A 20,062-nucleotide genomic window follows, 5' to 3' on the forward strand; every position below is an offset into this window, starting at 1 on the left:
TTGGAACGGGAGGCGGGATGGTGAAGCCCAGAGTTTTGCCGGGAAGCCCCATTGTCCCTGTAAACCCAGTTTGTTACCAGGGAAAACGAAGTATGGATGAGGTAGGAAATTCAGACTATACTCACTACGGTATATTTCTCTCAGAGTGATGAGGTGAACTAGAGTGACATGTTTAGCTTTATTTTTCATTTTACTACTTTGTTTTCCCGTCACAAAAGTAATAGATGTTCTTGATGCAAAAATTTTAAAATTCAGAAAATTGAAACCACATTGCTTTCTACCTGATAGCATTATTAAATTTTGATTTCTACCCCATGTATGTATTCTAAATACATGTATTTAAAATATATACATATGGTACATGTATATATAGTGTATATATATATGTATATATGTATACATGTATATATGGTACATGTATATATATACATGTATATATATATGTATATAGGATACAGATATATTCAGAGTACACATATGATTAGAAGCCAAATATATATATATGGTTGCAAGTCAAATGTTAATATTGATAGCACACACATATATTTTTTCTGTATATGTGTGTATGTGTATTTTATATTTTTACACATATATATGTGTGGATATAATGGAATTATAATAAGCACGGTGTTTTATAAATCTGCTTTTACACTAAAAACATACTGTGAACATTTCCTTATTTTATTAAATACTCTTATAAATTCTGATTTTTGATGGTCACAATATTCCATTGTTAAATGTACCATAACAGCCTATTATGATATTCGTTTTTTGACATTCGTTTCCCTTCCACATTTTCTTTATTATAAATAGTAATTCGATACACATCATCATGCTGCTCTTTCTTTCTTTGGGGGGTCTATTCCCAGAGGTGGAGTGGCAGACTTCATTCAGATTCAGAACATTGTTTAAAGCCTTTAATAACTATTGCGAATTTATCAACTGATATGAGTGGTACAATCTAGGAAAGCAATTTAAAGAATGTATTCGGTCAATTGTATCGAAAGCCTTAAAAATGTTTACATCTATTAATCCTGTTCCTGGGAATTTGTCCTGAAGAAGTAATCTGAATTAAGCAAAAGTAGGGGGAGGCTATCCGTACAAAGATGTTACCGGCAGGATCCTTTATAACAGTAAACTTTTGGAAACACTCTAAATGCTTTAGAAACACATTACTGGAAGAATTCTTGAAATCGTATGACTCTTATCTTCCTGATGTGGAAAAGTAACATCCAAAGAATTAGAGTGAGTTTCCTAAGGTCACACCCAAATTTAAGGTGTTCTGACTTCCATTTTGGATTGTAGCAGGAGACTTCTACAACTTACACTTTTCAAAAAGTTACAACCTTTTCCGTAATGAATACTCAGCCCTTATTGACCGAATCTCTTTTTGGGGGGAATTAGAGAGAGCTTTACCAAAAGTTTACCAATTTTTTTTTGTTTGCCATTACTATACACATTCATTTCTTATTTCTGGTTTCAATTTCTTCTTGCATCTGTTCTTTCCTGTGAGGATTTAGGCATTAAAAATTTCCTCAAACACTGTTAGTCTGAAGATGTCTATCTCACCGTCAGTCTTGAATGATAGCCAGTTATAGAATTTTCTTCACAGTTTTTCATAACTATGAACATATTATTCCATTATCTTCTGGTACTTATTGTTGCTGATGAGGCTTTGCTGTCTAATAGCCATTTCTTGGGAGGTAATTGGTTTTTATCCCATGCAGCTTCAACGCTTTTGTTTTTTGAATTTAATATTTGTAGCGTCACTACAAAGAGCCTAGGTCTATAAATTTAGATTTATCTATACTCTCAGGACCTAGGGTGCTCCTTCAGTGTGAGGTCTCATTTATTTCTTCATTTCCAGAAAATTCTCAGTTATAATCTCTTTGGATATTGCCTCTCTTCCACTCTCTCTGTTCTTTCTGGAATTTTTTATAGATGCTTTGGAGATTGGAAATTTTCATTCTATCTTCCAAATTTCCCAGATTTTTCTTTCAGGTCTCTGATCTCTTGGCTGTCTGTATTGCATTAAGGCAATTCACATTTCTGTGCTTTAGTTTCCTCATCTGCAGTTTGTGGATCAAATAGTTCTCACATATGATGGGTTTGTGGGAGGATAAAATAAGTTGCAGTAGGCAGCCTCGAAAATGGTCTCCTGTGATCTTTCAGGAGGAAAGGAAGGAGAAGGGGATGAAGGAGAAAAAGGACAAGAAGAGAGAGAGAGAGAAAATAAAATTATTACTCCCAACATTTTCTTTTTAAAGACATTCCTACAAGTCAAAGATGCAACAAAAATGTTCAAAACAGTGTGTAGCAATAAAAAATACCCATGCTTACTATTTGGAGATTTACCCACAAAGATGAGGTCTTCAGTCCATCTATGCCAATATAGGAAGAAAAAAAAATGGAGGGGAACATTTACAAAATAGCTCAACATTAATATTTTAAAGCATTATTTGAGCCACAACACAGGTGAATTCCATCTGTAGATATAATGAGAGGCAGGCCCAAGTGACAAAAGGCTACTTATGTTGAGAATTCTTTTTGGGTGGCTCAGTTGGTTAAGCATCTGACTTTGGCTCAGGTCATGATCTCGTGGTTCGTGGATTTGAGCCCCATGTAGGGCTCTATGCTGACAGCTTAGATCCTGGAGTCTACTTCGGGCTCTGTGTCTCCCTCTCTCTACCTGCTCTCTCTGTCTCTCAAAAATAAATAAACATAAAAAAAGATTTCTTTTGGTTCAAGTCCATTTATATGAAGTTCAAAACCAGTCCAACCCAAATTCATTGATTTGGGACATATACGTACATACTAAAACTGTGAAGAACAACCAGGAATTTTTATCACTAAAGATTGTATAAAGATTATCTCTGATGAGGAAACAGGAGAATGTGGGGAGAACCATGTCGGGGACTTTGGGGCACTGCATATACTCAATTTCTTGAATTGGGTAATTGTCCTCAGAAGTGGATCTCTTTGGGGATTTGGGTCCTAAGACAGGTATTAACTTTATAATGATTATTTTAGCTACATGTAAGTCTTGTGCAGTATTCTGGATTATGAGAGATCTCATATTAAGAAGAAAATATATAGGAATTTTATTTTATATTTATTTTTTGAGCAATTTTCCTATCTAGTGATATGATATGTGTTTTCAGAAGTAGAACCCTGATTTATGATATTAAATCTGTACTTATAATAGCTTGACAGCATTTTCACTGTGGCTTAGAAATGGCTTGTCCTACCTCAGACCCATGTATTAGTAGGTATTCATTTCTAAACAAGGTCCAGTTGGATAGGGAGGGTTTTCAACATGGAGACCATGATGAGGAGTAGTGGATTGCTCTAGATACTTCTTGATTCTCTGCAGGATGAGCTTCTTCATCTGTTCTGTGGTTCTTATGTCCCCATAGGGTACTATCTTAGGCTGTTGCTTGGGGGTGGGTATGAGCAGAGCAGGAGCATTTATACCTGTCCAGTGTTCAAAATGACCTTCAGTGGGGAGAGACACAGGGCTCTGGAGTGGCTGTGAAGGGAGTGAAGAATCAACAAATCCCAGGAGCAGTCCTTTCATGAGAACAGATATCCAAAACAAAACAACAACAAAAACAAAAACAAAAACCATAAAACTGTGCTGGGTGGAGAATAATAATGCTGGAGCAACTATGTCTATTATGGGTAGGAAGAGCTTTCTGGTTTGGACAGGCTCATATTTACTAGAGGGTGAGGAAGGGAGAGGCCAAAGGCCAGGGAGGATGTGCTTCCTTCCTTCTTTTAATTGTTCAGGCAGTTACTACACACACACACACACACACACACACACACACACACACACCATGGTCAAAAGTATGTGCTTGCCAAGGGTAGACTCTCCATATATGTACATGGGGAAAAGCAAGCTAACTAGATACTACTCTTTCTACTTATATTTATATGTTGTATTGCACAGAACACGTTTACCTGTGCTAGGCGCTGCTGCTGATAAGCTTTGGTGTTAGGCATCTTATGTTTGAATGGTTTGGGTCTTACTAGCAGTATATACTTTGGTAAATTATTTATCTTGGCTAAGCACTGTTTTTCTCATCTCATTCTTAGTTTCTAAAATTATTGCAAGGATCTGCAATAAGGAAAGGTACTTAACACAGTCCCTAGCTTTATAGTACTTGCTCAATAAATGGTGAGCAACTAAATCATTTTAGTTGTTCTCTTATCGGCAGAACATACTAACCATTTAGACAAAGATATAAAATTGTAAATTTAATCAAGACCTTCCTGAGAAGTCCCCTCCCCCCCCCCCCCCCAGCCACCATCACTGGAGCTGAGTAGAGAGGGCGGTTGAAATGCACGGATCATTTATTTTGAAAGTTACCCCAAGATTTCCAATAGGAGGGATCATCATTCATTTGTTGTTAAACAAATATTTAACAAGACTTTATTTTGTGCTAGACATTATACTAAGCGCTAGAGATAAAATGGTGGACAAGACAGATACATTTCTTCCCTCATGGGGCTTATAGTATAGGAGATTTTTTTCTTCTTGTATCCTTTTTAGGGACATATAGGAAACAGTCTCTGGGCTATATTAGAATAACAGATCTTTTGAGATGCCCATTTATAGACCTTTTCCTTTCAATAGATCTCTTAGTCTGAGGATTTTGGGAATCTAATGCTTGCTGCATTTGGGGATCCCTAGTTCAATCCCAAACAGGCCACCAGCCATGAACTGGCCATGGCAAATTCAGGCAAGGAAATCTACAACCTCAGGAACCTGGACATTTCCGACCAATTCTGGAAGGATTTGAAAACCACTTAATATAGATATCCTGTAAAATTCTGTTCTCCTGGGATCTCCTTTTAGTCAGTTTTTATAGAAGCATTTTCTTCTCTGTGTAAAGCAAGAGTCCCAGCAAAGGAGTGACTCCCTAACTACTCCCTCCCTGCCTGCCTGCCCCCTTCCCATTTTCTAAAGAATTTCTTGGGCTTCTTTTTTCCTTTTTTAAATTTCCAGGATTTGAACTATGAATATTTCATAGTTCAATTAAATATAATATTTAATTATATTTGCTTTCTTGTGTACCTATCCATCTGTTTATTTCTCAATCTATCCATTAATCCATTTTTCTACATTGCAAAGTAAATTACAGCAACTGTAGGCTTCCCTATAAATATTTCAGTTTGCCTAACATTAAGTGGAGTTCAGTGTTCGTTTGTAGTTTCTCTTCTGATGCCAAATATACAAATAAATCTTAATAAGTGTTTAGTATATATTTGCCAATTTTGACAATTCATGAACCTGTATAACCCAAACGTCTTTCAGGGAAAAAGGCAATACTATCAGGCCCAGGAAATTAGTTTATGCCCTTCCTAGTCAATTTCTGCCAACTCCTGCTCCCACCAAAGTCAACCCTAGTTCTTATTTTTTCCTACCATAGGATACTTTTTTCCCTATTCTAGAATTTTGGATGAATGGATTTGTATAGAATATGCTCTTTGTGTAAGGCTTTTTTCCACTAAGCATAATATTTTTAAGATTCATCACATTGATGTGTGTATCAGTTCATTTGTTTATATTACTGTGTCGTATTCATTTTATTAATATGTCATAATTTATCTCTTTTCCTTTTATTTTTTTAAGTTTCTTTCATTCATTTGTTTATGTAATGTTTATTTGATTTTTGAGATGGAGACAGAGCATAAACACGGGAGGGGCAGAGAGAGAGGGAGATACAGAATCCAAACCAGGCTCCAGGCTCTGAGCTGTCAGCACAGAGCCTGATGTGGGGCTTGAACTCACGGACCAGGAGATCATGACCTGACAGAAAGTTGGATGCTCAACCGACTGAGAGAGAGAGAGAGAGAGAGAGAGAGAGGGAGGGGCAGAGAGGAGGAGGGAGAGAGAGAATCCCAAGCAAGCTCTGCGCTGTCAGAGCAGAGTCCAATGCAGAGCTTGATCCCATGGACCATGAGATCATGACCTAAGGCAAAATCAAGAGTCAGGCACTGAACTAACTGAGCCACCCAGGCATCCTTCTATCCTCCTGTTGATGAGCACTTGGACTGTTTCCAGTTTGGGGCTATTTTAAATAAAGCCCCTGTGAACATTCTTGCACAAGTCCTTTGCAAACATGTTATTTCTTTTGGGTAAATACCTAGGAATAGAATTGTCACATCAAAGACAAGTTTATGTTTCACTTTACTAGACATTGCCAAACTGTTTTCCATAGTGGATGTACAATTTTACCCTCCATCAATAAATGCATGGGAGTTGTAGCTGATTTACATTGGGGGTCGGCACGTTTTTTTTGTTAAAGGCCAGAGAGTAAATATTTTAGGCTTTGTGAGCTATATGGGCTCTGTTGCAACCAATCAACTCTGCTGTTGACAGTTTATGAACATATGAGTTTGCTTCCATTATAGTAAAGTTTATTTACAAAAACAGGGTGCGCTGGCTTTGACCTGCTAGCAGGAGTTTACCAATCTACCTTCAGATCTTCACTAGCACTGGTGTCAGTCTTTTTAATTGTAGCCATTCTAATTGGTGTGAAATGGTACCTCAATTTAGTCTCAGTTTTAATTTGCATTTTTCTAATGACTAATGATATATTTAATGAAGTGTCTGTTTCAGTCTTTTGCCCACTTTTTAACCATACTATTTATTATCGAGTTGTATGAGTTCTTTATATTCTAGATGCAGTCCTTTGTTAGATCAGTGAACTAAAAATATTTTCTACAAGTCTGAGCATTGTCTGTTTATTTGCTTGATCGTTCTACTTGGCATGTAGTAGTGTCTCGTTGATGTTTTAATTTGTATTTCTCTGATGAAATTTGATGTGAAATATCTGTATATCTTCTTTGGTGAGGTGTCTGTTAAGATATTTGGCCCATTTTGGGGAGGCACCTGTGTGGCTCAGTCGGTTACGTATTTGACTTCAGCTCAGGTCATGATCTCACGGTTCCTGAATTTAAGCCCCACATTGGCTCTGTGCTGACAGCTCAGAGTCTGGAGCCTTCGGATTTTGTGTCTCCGTCTCTCTCTGCCCTTCCCCTCCTTGCTCTCTGTCTGTCTCTCAAAGATAAAAATTAAAAACAATTAAAAAAAGATATATGGCCCATTCTTAATCATGTTTTTTTTTTCTTGTTGAATATCAGAGTTCTTTGTATATTTTGGGTAATAGTCCTTTATCAGGTGTTTCTTTTGCAAATATATTCTTTCAGTCTGTGGATCGTCTTCTCATTCTTTGACATTGTTTTTCACAGAGCAGAAGTTTTTAATTTTAATGGAGTTCAGCTTCTCAATTCTTTCTTTCATGCATCACGCCTTGGTGCTGTATCTAAAATGTCACTGCCATAACCAATGCAGTCAAGGTTTTCTCCTATGTCTCTTCAAGGAACTTTATAAGTTTTGCATTTTACATTTAGGTCTGTAATCAATTATGTTGAGTTAATTTTTGTGAAGGGTGGAAGCTCTGTGTCTAGGGGTCTTTTCTGAGGGTGGATATTCAGTTGTTTCCACACCAGTTGTCAAAAAGACTATCTTTTCCTGTTGTAGTGTGTCAAAGATCAGTTGAGTAGAGTTGGGGCTTTATTTCTGGGCTCTTTGTTCTGTTCCATTGATCTACTGTCTACTCTTTTGCCAGTGCTACACTGTCATGATTGTTGTTGCTTTTTTTATTTATTTTTTAATGTTTATTTTTGAGAGAGAGAGAGAGAGCAGGGGAGGGGTAGAGAGAGAGGGAGACACAGAATCTGAAGCAGGCTCCAGGTCTGAGCTGTCAGACAATATTAAGTCTTCCTATATATTAACATGAAATATCTCTCCATTTGTAGTTCTTTGATTTTGTTAATCAGTTTTGCAGTTTTCCTCAATATAGATCTTGTACATATTTTGTTACATTTATAGGTATTTCATTTTTGGAGGCGATAATGTAAATAATATATTTTAAGGAAGTATGCACAACTTCGAAGAGAATCTTCTGAGATGTTCTTGGTCACCTGATGGAAGCAAGATAGCAGCTGGCTTAGCTGACAGGTTTGTGTATGTGTGGGATACCACAAGCAGGAGGATTTTATATAAGTTGCCTGACCACACTAGCTGCATCAATGGAGTGGCTCTCCCCCAATCCCCATGAGCCCATCACTCTCTCTGCTTCCAGTGATAAGAAACTGCATATGGGGGAGAGTCAGTGAAGATATGAAATGGAAGACTGTAAGCCTGCTTGACCGTGAGACCTCAGAATGCATAAGCAGCATCAAATGGTGCCCAGGGCAGCATCCTCCCTTTGGACAAAGAGCATTACTAGCAAGAAACAAAGGGTGGCCATATTCCAATGGCCACATGTATCCCATTTCATCAAGTTGGTTAAAGCAAGCTTCCAGTGGCCTCTAACAACCACATGCCATATTTCACGGACTGTTTTTTTTTTTTTCCTCTTCTTTTTTTTTAAATAAGATTTTTTCAAAGGAACAAACATTGGCTGGTTCCTGTTTTCTAATCCAGGCTGAAGACAGGGAATTTGACTGAAATTTATTTGTTGGGAATTTTTTTTTCATTAACTGGCTTGTATGATATTTTCTTTCTATGCCTCTCTGACTTTGTATTAAAAGCCAATTAGATCCCGTTTACAAGGTGAAAAAAATGTGTTTTCAATTTCAAGTTTCATTTACTCATTGTTGGTTTATAGGAAAGCAATTGACTTTTGTTTTTAACCTTATATTCTGCAAACCTTCAATGATTGCTTATTAGTTACAGGAGTGTTTTTGTTAATTCTTTCGGATTTTATACATAGAAAAACATGTCATCTGAGAACAAAGGAAGTTTTACGTCTCCTTGTCAATCTGTGTAGCTTTTATTTCTTTTTCTTGCCTTATTGCATTAGTAGGACTTCCAGTAAGATGTTGAAAGGGAGTGGTGGAAAAGGCCATCCTTGCCTTGTACCTGATCTTAGAGGTTGGATTTTGTCAAATGTTTTTCTGCATCTGTTGATATGATCTTGGGATTTTTCTTTTTTAGTCTGTTGAGGTGTTGAATTACAGTAATTGATTTTTGAATGTTGATCTAGCCTTGAGCGCCTGGGACCCCTGGAGTTTTTAACTCTCAGAGTTGTCCACACTCAGCCTCCAGCAATTCACCAATTACACGGTTCAGGTGTTTTTACCTTGCCACCGGTTCCCAAGGAGGCTTCTGCTTTGTGAGTAGCTGGCCCAATAAGTTATGATTCTCTGTATTCACCTGTTTCTCCCCTTGAAGGGGGCAGTGTTTTGCCTGTGACCTCAATTCTCTGACAGATCTGAAAAGAGTTGTTAATTTTTCAGTTTGTTCAGCTTTTAACTTGGTAGGACAGAGTGACAACCTCTAAGCCCCTTGCTGGAATAGAAACTGGAAATATGTTACCTACTTTCCTCTTTTTTCCTTCTTTCCCATATATCCAAGTTCGTATCTAGTATCTTTAGTTTGAAATTTTTTTTAGCATTTATTGTAATATATGTGTGCTTGCAGCAAATTATCTCAGTCTTCTTCCATCTGAAAATGTTTTGAGGTTACCTTCATCTTTGAAGAATCTTTTAGTTGAGTATAGACTTCTATGGTAATAGTTTTATTCCCTTTAAAAATGCTGTTCCATTATCTTCTGATACATTTTCTGTCTTGCATAATTGCTAATGAAAAATCAGCCACTGTTCATATTACTGTTCCTGGTATGTATGTATGTCTTTACATTTCCGCTTATTTTTAAGATGTTATCTTTCTCTTTATGTTTCAACAATTTGATTATCATGTGTCCAGGAAGGGTATCATGTGTCATGCAAGAGTATTCATCTTGCATGAGACTTGTTGAACTTCACAGATCCATGGTTTGATGTTCTCATCAAATTTGGAAAGTTTCAGTTATTATTTCTTCAAGTATTTTGTCTGCCCAATTCTCTTTCTTCTCACCTCCAGGGACTCCAATTACATATATGTTAGAATTTTGATATTATTCCATGCTTATCAATAACCTATCTACTTTCCTTTTTTTCTTCTCTTTCCTCTTGTTTGAATAATTTCTATTGATTTTTCTTCCCATTCACTGATCTTTTCTTCTCCAGTGTCCACTTGCTACTTGTAGGCTCCCAAATATCGTAGATATATGTTTTCAGTTCTATATTTGTAATTTTTTTTACTGTTTGAATTATTTAATTTCTTTTCATATTATATCCATATTTTCTATAAATTATTTAACATATTTATAATAGTCGTTTTAAAGTCTTGGTCTGAGGGGCTCCTGGGTAGCTCAGTTGGTTAAGCGTCCAATTTTAGCTCAGGTTATGGTCTTGTGGTTCATAGCCCCACATCAGGCTCTGTGCTGACAGCTCAGAGCCTGGAGCCTGCTTTGGATTCTTTGTCTCCCTATCTCTCAAAAATAAATAAACATTAAAGTCTTGGTCCGACAATTCTCATAATTTGGCCATCTTTGGATCTGCTTCTGTTGACTGCTTCTCCATCCTAACCTGAAGTATAAGCTCCCTCATGCCATTTTAAAAAATGCCAATTCTGGGGTGCCTGGGTGGCGCAGTCAGTTAAGCATCCAACTTCAGCCAGGTCACGATCTCGCGGTCCGTGAGTTCGAGCCCCGCGTCAGGCTCTGGGCTGATGACTCAGAGCCTGGAGCCTGTTTCGGATTCTGTGTCTCCTTCTCTCTCTGCCCTTCCCCCGTTCATGCTCTGTCTCTCTCTGTCCCAAAAATAAATAAACGTTGAAAAAAAATTAAAAAAAAAATTATTAAAAAAAAAAATGCCAATTCTGCTAAAATGAAGCCTTTTCATTGGTGTCAGGAAAACTCCAACATGATCTGAAATGTCAATGAAGTTATGGCCCAGAACTTACCTAGGAGGTAGAAAAAAAACAGAGTGGACCCAGAGATGGTGGAGGTATTTGAGTGGCTCTAGGCCTCTGAACAGTACTGGCTTGTAGATTCCTGGGTTCAGTTTTAGACCCCACCCTTTTCTCACTCTACATACCTTTACTGGGCGGTACATTCTTATGACTCAAATTACCATATATATTCTATTGAATTCCAAATCTGTACCTGTAGTTTGAACCTGTCTCCTGAGTTCCAGACCCACATACCCAGCTATGTACATTTCCACTTGGAGATCATGAAGGTAGTTCTAACTAAGTATGTTGAAGACTTAACTCACAATACATATTCTCTCTCTCATTCTTTCTCTCTTTCTTTCCTGCTAGACTTTAGGCTTTCACAATAAGAAATTGATAAAATATTTTGCATAAAATTGTACATAAGATGTTTATGTTTACTAAAAATATTCGGGTACCAATACTAGATTCGTAAAGTGTGCACTTTAAAAATTAAACCGACATCCTATTTTTGCATTATTTTACATTAGAATTTTTTCATTATTTAACCTTTGAATATCTGTTACATAATCACAAATTTAAAAAGTTTATTAAATGAAGTTATTGCCCAGGAGGGAAAATGATTTGGAAGGAACATAAATAAATGATTGTTTTTGAATGTGTAAAGGGATTATGTGCAGAAATGCAATATCTCTCTGCCACTTCATCCAAAATCAATAAAACAGTTCTGCTAACCTTATTGAGTTGGTGTGAGTTGGTAAATACTACGAAAGTAAAATGCGAGTATCAGTAACATATTTATCACTGAAACTTGAAAAAACAAGATTTTGTTAGGTACGTCCTAGGAAACCAAAGGGCATGTGTCACATTCCTCAGCCTGGGATATGACATAGTGCCCCTAAATGTGACTGCTAATGTGATATTTACAGGTAAAACCATCATGCATTTCTTTCAGTGTGAGATTACTAGAAAAGACATTCTTTAAACAACACAGGTGGCAATTTAAGGCTCTGTTGGCAGTAGTTGGATTAAGCTGTTAAAACAAGGGTACTTAAAAAAAAATCTTTAAAAGCCTTTTCTGAGATTCACTTCTGATTTCCATGCTCTTCTCCTATTGTACATCTTAAATGAGCGTGACAACAGAGACGTGGTGTTTGTCTCAAAACTGCCCCTAAGAAATTGCAAATCTTGCATCCAGGAAGACTCTTCTTTTTCTCTAGAGAAATCCAATGTGTATCTCTACACATTCCAATCCAATTAGACAATTAGATAATCCAATGTGTATCTTTTGGAAGGCTAGCCCCAAGGGACCAGACTCAGCCTGTACCCATGTGTCCAGAACTGGGGCCACAGTTGGACTTTGTTTTTCTAGAAGTCAATAAAGTAGTAGAAAAAGCACAAAATCAAAAGATTTTTTGAGCATAAAAATCTGAAGTCAGAGACCTGTATTCATAAAGCATTTTTAAACTTTTTTTGTTAATGTTTATTTATTTTTGAGAGAAAGACACAGAGCATGAGCAGGGGAGGAACAGAGAGAGAGAGGGAGACACAAAATCTGAGGCAGACTCCAGGCTCTGAGCTGTCAGCACAGGGCCCGACGTGGGGCTCCAACTCACGAAAGGTGAGATTATGACCTGAGCGGAAGTTGGATGCTTAACCGACTGAGCCACCCAGGAGCCCCCCCGCCCCCGCCCGCCCCCGAGACCTGTATTCATATTCCAGTTCCAATACCCACTAGCTGGGTAACCTTAGGTAATACTTGCCTTTCCTTCTCTAAAAAAATGGAAATAATAGCACTTCCTTTGTATGGTTGCTGTGGTAATTCAATAAGACATTCTCGTACCTCAGACAAAGTTGGTAAATGCTAATTTTCTTCCCCATCCCTTTTCCTTCTAGCCTCTAGGTGACTTATGGGAAAGAGTGGTGAAAATCATTAGTGACAGCCATCAAGACATTAGTGAAAGAAAGTCCTGTGGAAGTGAATATCGCATATGTTTGCAGTTTTATTCCCCTTTATTCTTTGTTACTCCTACAGTTTGGGACAGAAAGAAAGAAAAGAATTATGCTCTCCTACTAAGGTTGGCTCTGTTCACCTACACGCAATCTGTTTGGCAAAATTCCTCCAGGTAGAGAGCGGCATCTTGCTGCCTCTTTTGTACAGATACCTCAAGCTCTGAGGATATACCCCTTGCAGAAAAATTGCTTTCCTTAGGCATCCTCTCTACCAGCAGAGAATAGAACTTGGGAAACACTCGTGGGAAAAACAATCCTGTTAGCAATGCCAAGGATATAACATCAACTCAGGTTTTTCTCGGTTCAGTAGCAGCAGCTCTCCACGTTCAGCCTCCAAGAAAAAAGAGGCTGTATGAGGAAGGTGAATTTGGACTAGAAAAGCAAAAATTTCTGAGATTTTTACACACATAAGCTGTTTTTTTTGTTGTTTTTTTTTTTGCTTTTTTTTTTTTTTTTTTTTTTTTGCCCAGCAGTTCACACGGAAATCCAAGAACAACACTGCTCTTTTGAAAGCTGTTTCAGGATTCCACGCATCTTGTTGACGTTTGGATACAAGCTTAAGCGGTGGTGTGTACCTGCTGGCTCTCTGGAAGGAAATAAAGCCCTATTTGTGGCACGTGCTGACCCCCGTGGTAAATACTGACACCATGGCTGGTTGCAAGCTACCAGCATGACATCACTGAGAGTGGAGTTGGGAACAGCCATGAGTAATTGGCTCTCTTGAGTTGGTGCAAGCTGGCCCTGGCACCCCACGGAGCTTGAGGCTCGTGTTTAGGGATAACAGCTACTGGCACATTCAGCACTTGTTGAAAATAGACATCATCCAGTTCTAGAATTCACTGCCTTTCCCTCTGTGGCCAACATTTTGGTCATTGTTTCTCCCGCTTTTGGAGGCAGCTCAGTAGATCTCAGGGCCACGGACCCCAGACTCCTTGACTTAATGAAGGTAGATGTCTTCATCAGGTTTTGAAAAGGAGTGCTCGAACATTTTATTACCTGGTTGCTGGTGCCTAGTACTCTCTGTTCCATGGCCCATCTCCCCCACCTCCTGTGACACATTCCTGAAAGGGCTCCAGGAAAAAAAATGTTACGGCCTTGGCAGATCGGCGTTTTCTGATTGTGCAATGTCCTTCCTGAGAAACCCCATTCTCCAAAGACAGTCATTCTGAAGTAGGAGCAAGAAATGGGGATACAGGTCAGCTACTGAGGGGACAGCAGAGGAGGCCAGATAACAGTGAACTGGGACAGAATAAATATGTGGGAAATGGCATCCGTGTCTGTCTCACCAGTTTTACAGGTTAACTGTCAGTATATATGTAATATAATAAATATTAATAATAACATGATAATATGATAATTTTCCCTGTCAGATGAAGACATCGAGACTCGGAGGACATAAATTATTTGCACAGAGTCACATAAATATCAGTGACCGTGGAGGAACTTGAACTCTGTCCGATGCCCGTCTAGAGCTCTTTCCGTCAGACTGTGTGTATATATGGTTATCGGAGCTCTCTGTCAGCTCTGATTATTCAATCGCTTGTGCTAGGTGGAATCAGAATGGTCAGAACATTTAAAAAGGCTGAGGTTGTATGGAAACCAATTTGGCGATAAATTTCACATATTGAAAAAAAAGGGGGGTGGGAGGGGGGGAGGGTGGGTGATGGGTATTGAGGAGGGCACCTTTTGGGATGAGCACTGGGTGTTGTATGGAAACCAATGTGACAATAAATTTCATATATTGAAAAAACAAATAAATAAAAATAAATAAATAAATAGGCTGAGGTTATGCTACTAAGAAGTTTCAACAGGCTCCTGGGTGTCAGATGTTGTCCACGGTGTATTCCAGTGACACATCACTTATCTAGGGCTGGCAGGGAAGGAGAGATTCTGCAAAAATAAAATGTCTATGTAATTGTTCACATACCTAAAGCTTCCACATTTCAAATGAAATCTTCTAAAATTACATTGCACATCACCCTGTGTTCTTCAACATAGAATGCCAAACATAGCTTATTTAACCTTTTCTTGTTGACTTAGGGCATCATTGTAAATCTCAATGTTTTTGGACTTTAATTTACAACCCTCCTAGGGCTTTACACTGTAAGGTTCCAGACTGCAATGTTTTTTGGAGTTCCTGTCCGTTTTTTGCTTCTCAATTGGTGTATTTACCTTTAAGAGTTTCTGCACTCTCTTCTCTCTTGCTGTTTCTAATCTGTTAAAGAGTGAGGCTCCAGTCCAAAGAGACTTGTTGACCAAGTAGGAGTAGATAGGTTTTAAATAAAGTCTTGGATAATCCTTCTAGGAGTAAACACTGTCTACTCTCTTTATTTTTAGGGGTGTGGTAAGGGCTTTTGCTGTGCTGTTCAGATTCTTTCACCAGACTAGTTCTCTTGCCACTCAGCTGCTCTGAGTGTTGGTGACCAATGGCTTACAGCTGCACTCTTCCCTGAAGACTTGCTCTTGGCCCATGGGAGCTGCTCCACCCAAAACTGCCTGCAGGTTGTCCCCTGACCTCTGGGTGTAGCTTGCAGACAACTACTGACGAAGCAATGTAAAAGCCCAGCCCCTTTGCCTCCAGGTAGGACAGTTCCATGAAGCCACCCTTGTCCCAGAATTTCCCATGGGATTGAGTCAAGGGTGGAATACAGCTGAACCCATGTCCTCACTTCGCTTCTCACACGCCCTTTCTTCCCCCACTCCCTTACAAGGTCTTGCGGTGAGAATTTGCCCAAGACCGCTGTCTCAGCCTTATTCCAGGGACTGTAATCTGAGACAGGCTCCCCCTGCTACTGCTTTTCATATTCTCGGCTATACGCTGGATAGGTAAGGTAACAAAAGATTTCTGATCTCTTTCCTGTCCCTTCCCTCCACCCAACACTAATTGAGGACAGGCTAATCATGCAATAAAGGAGGCATAATGAGAAAAAAAAAAATAACTTCCCCAGAAGATATATTAGACATTCACTAATTTGTCAAACTTTGACTTGAAGCCTACCTTATGAGTCACTGGGCTAGGGTCGGAGACACCAGATATAAAACACACAATTTCTTTTTACCTCACCCTTCTGAGAAGTTCACTGTTGGATGAAACAAGTAAGTAGGACAGTTACCACATATTGCAATGAATGCTGTTATTGAAGTCAGAACCTATTCATTCATTCAAGAAATATTTCTTTTTTTTTTAAATATTTTTAAGTGTTAATTCATTTTTGAGAGAGAGAGACACAGAGTGTGAGTAGGGGAGGGTCAGAGAAAGAGGGAAACACAGAATCTGAAGCAGGCTCCAGGCTCTGAGCTGTCAGCACAGAGCACAACACACGAGCCCACAAATGGTGAGATCAGACCTGAGCCGAAGTCGGATGCCCAACCAACTCAGCCATCCAGGCGCCCCCAAGAAATATTTCTTAAGCATCTATTGTGTGTCAAACTTTTGGGATCTAGACAACCTGGAACAAAGGACCATAGAGTCCAAAAGTTGGAGACCATCTGATCATTTTTAGTTTGGAAGTGATATCGGAGTTGTTCTGGTAGAGTGAGCAGGAGTTTACCGGTGAAGGTTAGGGAAGATGTTCAGATTGAAGGAAAATGTCCTGAAAGAGTGTGGTGTTTGGGAGAACCGAGGAGAAGTTTATTGTGGCAGGAGGTGAGTAGGAGGCAGAGAAGACAGGGGATGGATGTGAAGACCTTTATCTGCCAGGCTAAGGAGTTTGGGTTTTATTCTGTAGGTAATTTGCCAAAAGAACCTTATGAACCTAGGGATATGGCCATAAGGAATATGATTGTCATATACAGGGTGAGTTGAGCAGGAAGAAGGTTGGAGCTCACAGCTGGACAAGGAGATGCCTACATCAGGCTTTTGTGTGCGGTGCCCAAACTGCACAACAGTCTAATTGCCTGTGACATCATGGTTTCACTGTGGTGCCTGTGGCCCAAGGGGTGTCACTGCCAGGGAAAAAATGAAGAATTCTTTCAGTTCTCCTGAAACTTTGAAACTCTTCAAAGTTTGATCTGTGAAGGAACTCATAATTTTCCTGCTGAGTGCTCCTTATGTTAGAGGAGGTTGGCTATCTATCTACCACCTGATAGGATCAAGAAACGTCCAAGAGAATCTCTTTCCCCAGACCCCTTACACTGTCATTGTTGCCAGAAAGGCTAAAATTGCAGAGTCCTTCCTTATGACTCACCAGGCTCTCGTCCAGCCCTGGGCAAGGGGGCAGGGGAAATCAGTGGGGAGGGAGGGCAAAGAAGAGGGATGATGCGCTCTCTGTGGCACAGTGGGGATATGGAGGCAGTGGGGGATGGGGGAGGTGCTGAAAGAAGGAAATTAGAGCTTGAGGAGGTAATATACATTTTTCTTCCTTCCAGTGGGCAAGTTCTGTCTGCTTGAATTCATATGAATCACACTTGAGACCAAGTATATTGATTATTTTATTACAGACTAAGTGATTCCTGCCTTTGTTCGCATTTTTTCCTGATGGTAACAACGGCAACAACGAGTATTGTTTGAGCAGCACTACAGGCTCAGCAATGTGCTAAGAGCTTTGACTATATTTACCTCATTCAATTCTCCCCCAAACCAATGCTGGAGGTGTTCTTAGTACTCACTTATCATGGAAGAGGAAATTAAAGCTTAGGGATGTTACCGAACTTGCTCAGAAACACAGCCGGGGTGTGGCATACCCGGGTCAACCCGCCTCACTCCACAGTCAGTACTTAAACTACTGTGCTACGTGGCTTTTCCAGCCATGGCTATCTGCTCCTTCTTCCGCCGTTTCAAATGCTTTTTGTCTTTCAAGGCCCAACTCGAGTTTCTTTCATTTACTTAACTGACGTTATTGGGCACCTTCTGTGTGTATTGTGTCCTTGTCCTCCATAGAGCTTCCCCACATGGATTTCTACATTCTTTAAACACCTTTGAGTTTTTAATGTAGAAAGCAAATCCTATTATGAATAGATACGTACTGTTCACTAAATGTTTTCCGTGACCTTGTTTTGTTTTCTTTCACCAAAGATTGTAAACAATCGCCAGGTCAGGATCAAGTCTTCAAGGTCCCTGTTTTTCTCAGCAGCACCCAGTCCCGTGCTGGGTGGAAGTCGTAGGAAGCCCCTGGCTCTTAACCAATCCAGTGGCTGCATTTTAAGGAAAAAGAAATGCATTTGTGTGGATCTGATAAGATCTGAATGTTATCTGGAGAAGAAGATGCCCCTTAAGTGACAATCAGCTATGTTTACCATTGAAATCCATAGCAGCAAGCCAAGATAACTGTCACAGAGTCTGTGGACAGAAGTTCATGAAGATCACTGCTTGACAGGTCAGGGTAAAGGTCCCTTTCTTTCAAAATATGTGGAGGGGCAGGAAACGTGTGCACCAGGTGTTTCGCGTTCATGGCTGCCTGGGAAAGATAATTCTGTCTGCTCGATAAGAACATTGTGCTCTTACACACCAGGTTGTTTTTCCAGCAGCTATTTTCTGCCTATAAAAAAGAGCATCGCTGGCTCTCAACTTCTTTCCGCAAATCCCTTGGGCTATAAACAATAACAAAAGGTATCTTATATTTATACAAAGCTGTCCTCAGAAAAGCTCAAGGACCCAAACGAAGCTTGTTTTCATATATGAGTTCTTATATAATCCCCAAGGGGGAAAGAAGAAGAGGGTGACAACTGAGTTAGGAATGCTGTCATTCCCAGCTAACAAAAGGGAAAAGTGAGTTCTGCACAACGCGCTCACGGTCATGACAAGGACAGGAAGTCCTTCTTCCCCACTTCCTGTCCAGGGTTCTGCAAACTGGGCCACTGCCTTGTCCAAAATCTGAAAGACACTGGAGGGGAAATATTGGGAGAGAAAGCCCAGACACACAAGAAGCGTTGCTGCCGTCTCACTGCCTTTAGTGACTCTGTCTTCCCTGGTCAGGATTTTGCAGCTGCAACGGAGAGTGTCCCTCTTGTCCTTGGTAGAACTCATCCTGGGGAGAAATTTCATCACCCTCATTAGGAGTTATAGCTGTATCACAGTAGATTTAGGAGGTCTGGGTGGTTTGGGGAAGAAGAGCCATCTGAGCAAAGGGCATTCTGTAAATATTTATTGCATGCTTGGATACAGAGATGAGTAAGGCATAAGCCCTGCACTCAGTAAATGCATCGTCTAGGAGGGGAGATAAACACAGGATAAAAAGCTCTAGGAGTGCTGGATGAATACAATAATGGGAAGGCAGTTATTTTGGACTCTGAATTTGAGTCAGGATGCTGTCGGGCAAGGAGGGAGGCATTTTGGTTGGAGCTTGAAGGGGAAGCAGGAATAGTTTTAAGGGATATCTTCTACCCTGCATTGAGGTGGTCACTCTGCATTCAAATCAGCTGAGGAGCTTTTAGAACATACCCTACCCTTAACTAATTGGATGAAATTGATCTGAGTGTAGGCTGGACATAAGTCCAGAGCTCCTCGGTGATTTCACTGAGCAATCAGGATAGACAACCAGAGAAAGAGCACCAGCTTTGGACTTAGACAGCTCCGTCGTAGCACCTGGTGATCTTGGGCAAGGGCCACTGGGGAGCGGAGCAGCGTGGGTCTTTCACAACTTCACTGTTTATTTCCCCCTACTTCTACCCACACCTGTGAAGAAACTCTGCCATGGGAGAGTCCCTCTTTGACAAACTTTCCTTGACAGAAAAACTCTGGATTGGGAATCAGGAAATCTGGGCTCCATCCCAGCTCTGCCACTGAGGTGCTGCGTGGGTGTGCTGAGTCACATAAGGAAATACAACAAAGACACTTAGAATTACTATTTGCAAGACACTGTGCTAGGTACCCCAGGCATCTCTGGGTCTCAACTTCCCCATCTGTTGAGGTTTCTAGATCAGTATCTCTAGGTCATAAAGTCTACTTAACAGGCCATAACCAGAATTATTTTAAAAGACAGATATAAAACATAGTAGAAAAACATAGAGTATGGCAAGTATTGTGAAGTAAAATTTCATTTCAGTTATTTATGCATGTGTTTACTGGGTCACGATGTAAAATATGTCTCATGTTGTGGGTTGGAAGTTAAAAAGTTTGAGAGTGCTTGCTTAAGCAGCATATATACTAAAGCTGAAATGAGAACATTAGCATGGCCTCTCCACCAGGATGCCACGCAAATTCATGAAACATTTCCATCTTTCTTTATGTTATGTGATTTTTTTTTTTTTCACCAC

The 20,062-nt window shown here is 39.7% G+C and overlaps 1 pseudogene; it reads left to right on the forward strand.

Moving 5' to 3' along the window:
* Window positions 1-19,928: 19,928 nt before the first annotated feature.
* Window positions 19,929-20,029, forward strand: LOC123596602 (annotated as a pseudogene).
* The last annotated feature ends 33 nt before the right edge of the window (window positions 20,030-20,062 follow it).

Source organism: Leopardus geoffroyi, chromosome B1 (assembly GCF_018350155.1).
Source record: "Leopardus geoffroyi isolate Oge1 chromosome B1, O.geoffroyi_Oge1_pat1.0, whole genome shotgun sequence".
Taxonomy (NCBI): Eukaryota; Metazoa; Chordata; class Mammalia; order Carnivora; family Felidae; genus Leopardus; species Leopardus geoffroyi.